Consider the following 3,919-nt stretch of genomic DNA (forward strand, 5'->3'; position numbering starts at 1 on the left):
TGATACATATGCAAAGGCAACTGATACCTACTGTATCTTCAATAACTGTCAACTTCTTTCATTTCCATCATCTAGAAGGGTCATCTATATAGAACACGAGGGTACACATAACCAAGGTTATCCACCCATCCACATTGTCTCTCTAAATTTCCATATTTCAAATCAGCTTTTGTGGGGCTGGAGAGATGACTCAGTGGTTAAGAGCACTGGTTGCTCTTCCAGAGGACCCAGGTTCAATTCCCAGCACCCACATGGCAGCTCACAACTGTCTGTAACTCCGGTTCCAGGGGATCTGACACCCTCATACCTATGCACATAAAATAAAATTAAATAATTTTAAAAAATCAGCTTTTGTAAGAATAATAAATTACAGACCACAAGAGCAGAGATCATATTGTTTAATTCAATGAACATCAATTTATGTTACCTGCTAAGAGGTAGGGATGCACCAGGAACAAGCCAACACAGTACTACTCAAGCATCTACCACAGTGCCTGTCACGCACAGTAGGAAAGCGATACCTACTTGCTGACATGACCCAAAGATTCACTGTAGCAGGCTTTCTTTTGGGCCACCAACCAGCTCCCAAATCCCGACACAGAGACTTATCATTAGCGATGAATGTTCAGCTTTAGCTTAGGCACATTTCTTGCTAGCTCTTATAACCTAATTTGACCTGTTTCTCTTCATCTACCTTTTGCCTCAGGGCTTTTTACCTTTCTTTTATTCTGTATGTCCGACCATTCCTGCCTCTTCCATGTTTGTCTAGCTGGCCCTGGACATCTTCCTCTCTTTTTCCCTTGTTCTCTTCTCTCATTCTCTCTTCCCTCTTTATTCTCTCTGCCCATCAGCCCCACCTATCCCTCTCCTGCCTAACTATTGGCCATTCAGCTTTTTAATTGACCAATCGGGTGCTTTAGGCAGGCAAGGTGAAACAGCAACACATTTTTACATAATTAAACAAATGCAGCACATCTTTACATAATTAAACAAATGCAACACAACTTTACATAATTAAACAAATGTAACACATCTTTGCCTAGTTAAAGTAATATTCCACAACAATTCATGAGCTGGAATACTGCTTGCCTTACTTGGGCACATCTCCTGATTTCAGAGACCTACCCTGAAGTGTGTTGCTGACTCTCAGGTGCATGCTGGAACAACCACAGAACCGGCCTGTGAATCTCTGCTGCCTCATACTTGGATCCTGGAGACCCCTTAATATCCCACAGACTGGGATTTGATAATTGAAAAAAAAAATCATATGAAACTAAGCTTTCAGAGTCACACTAGTGGCACTTAGCTACTATTATGTAAATTATATGTGCCTGGTTCCCATAAAAATGAGTCAACAAATATCAATTAGTGCTCATTAATATGCAATAAAATTCTCACTTGAAAACTATTAAGGGCCAAGGGTGAGTGACACTTGGCTGCCCCCTTTCAACGAAAACTTCTGTGAGGTATCTGATGCCATTTCTCAGCGGGGCAGTCAGGTGCCTTAACAATCAAGTTTCTGGCAGCGGAGACCAGAGAGAATGGTGAGTTGACAGCTTTGGACTTGGGTTTTGGACAGTGCCAGGTTTTACCTGCTGCAGCAGAGAGACCCTCGTCCCTCGCATTAAGTCCCTATGCCAACAGAGCACAGTGACCCTGAGCCCCGGGCTAAAGGATGCCATCGTGAGGATGCCACACAGCTGGGTGATGGTCACTTTGTTCAAGGGGCTGGATGTTCTACTACACAAAGGAATGTGAGCGCCAAAGACTTTGGGATCCAGGGGCTCATCCTGCAAGCCCTCGGGTATGAATCTGTGTAAGTGAGCTCTCACGCTGTCTGTGAGTTCCAGATTGAAATGGACACTAGATCTCCCTATACTAGTTCAGCGTTGCTGTCTAATCCACATCCCTTGGGTGGGAGCCGTTTGGGCTCTTTTAGAAGAAAGATGGAAAAATGTAAACTATCAACACACCAGTCACTCTGTAGCCACTTCCTTAACCAACTATACTAAACCTAGCGAGAACTTGGGGATTTCTCCTCTTCCTCCCCTTCTTTCTGCTCCTCTCCCCCACCCCTGCTTCCCCCCTTTGCTTCTTGCTGTGTTGTCCTGTCCGGCCTTGCAGCTAACTCGTTCTAAGTGATGATGGCTGCTATTGCCTGGGAAATCATTCGATGAGGACCATAGCTCAGCATAGGAAGTACAGGATACCATCAGAGTTTGAAGTGCACAAACCGCTGGTAGAACTTCCTGCAGGCTATTCTGACAAAGCCCAGGCACACAGACATGCGTCAAGCCACTGGCGTTATTCTCCAAAATCGATTTCAGGGAAGTATGATTAAGAAATTAGACAGCCAGGTGGTGTGGTGGTGGTGGCACATGCCTTTAATCCCAGCACTCAGGGAGGCAGAGGCAGGCAGATCTCTGTGAGTTTGAGGCCAGCCTGGGCTACAGAGTGAGTTCCAGGAAAGGTGCAAAGCTACACAGAGAAACCCTGTCTCGAAAAACCAAAAAAAAAAAAAAAAAAAAAAAAAAAAGAAAAGAAAAAAAGAAAAAAAAGAAAAAGAAAGAAAGAAGGAAAAAGAAAAAAAAGATCGAGAAAGGAAGGAGGTCACCAAGGACACAGGCACACAGAACAGCTGACACACGTGTGAACTCACAGGGACTGTGACAGCATGCACAGGGCTCACACAGGTCTGCACCAGATGGGGTCCTAGTGCTGAGAGAAGTGGGAGCACCCCCATCTCTAACCCAGAAGCATCTCTGACTGATCACTATTTGCAAATGAGATTCACTGAGAAAACAAACCACACTTGAGGGCAGGCCCCGTGTCCCGTGTCCAGCAGTAGATGGCGAACACAGAATCGCATCTTTGGAGGTTCCCTGTCTCAAAGTGTTGTGTCAGGGCATGTCTTTCACCTTCCAGGTCCTTTGTGTGTGTGTCATGGCTTCTGGTTTTGTATTTTAATGGGATTCCCATGTGTGCGAATGTGTGTCTTTGCACCTACGTGTGTTTCTCGTGTGCATTTTCTTTGGCTCTTTTTCTTCTGTTTGTTTCATCCTGTTCTGACCTGTTTTTCTTTTCTTTTCTTATTATTCTTTAGATGCCTGCTTATTTGCTAGTGATAGACAGAAAGGGTGTGAATATCTGGATAGAAGAGGAGATGGAGAAGAATTGGGAGGAGTTTGGGGAAGGGAAATCGTAATCAAAAAACATTGTATGAAAAAAAATCTATTCTCAATAAAAGAAAAAAAAACACTCAATCTTTTCATCATCCAAGTCGTGATTCTTAAATGATCTCAGTCATACTTAAGGAGATTATGAACTCTTTCCTGGAGAAGGTAGAATCTGTAGTGATGATATCTCTCTCTCTCTCTCTCTCTCTCTCTCTCTCTCTCTCTCTCTCTCTCTCTCTCTTATGAATTTCAAGACAAGGTTTCTCTGTGTAGCACTGCTGTCCTGGAACTCATCCTGTAGACCAGGCTGGCCTCCAACTCAGAGATCCGCCTGCCTCTTCTTCCTGAGTGCTGGGAAGGAAGCACGATTAAGGGCCTGTGCTTTAATTTAATTAAAAAAATCACTCTGGACACTTTTCCCGTTCTTAAGTAAATCGCACCTTCTCTTTTTCTCCCTGATCAGTCTAATGGCTTACCGATGTTACTGATCTTCTTAAGGGGCGTGGCTTCCATCCATTTCTTCTACTTCCTGAGTCCGTTCTGTCAATTGTCAACATTTACTGTCCCTTTTCTTTTGCTTGCTTTGAATTTCATTTCCTTTTAGTTGATTAAGATGAAGGCTGAAGGTATTGATTTAAAGTCTTTTCTTTCTTTTCTTTTCTTTACTTTTCTTTCTTTCTTTTTTTTTTCTGAGACAGGGTTTCTCTTTGTAGCTTTGCACCTTTCCTGGATCTCGCTCTCTA

Source organism: Peromyscus eremicus, chromosome 12 (genome assembly GCF_949786415.1).
Source record: "Peromyscus eremicus chromosome 12, PerEre_H2_v1, whole genome shotgun sequence".
Lineage (NCBI taxonomy): Eukaryota > Metazoa > Chordata > Mammalia > Rodentia > Cricetidae > Peromyscus > Peromyscus eremicus.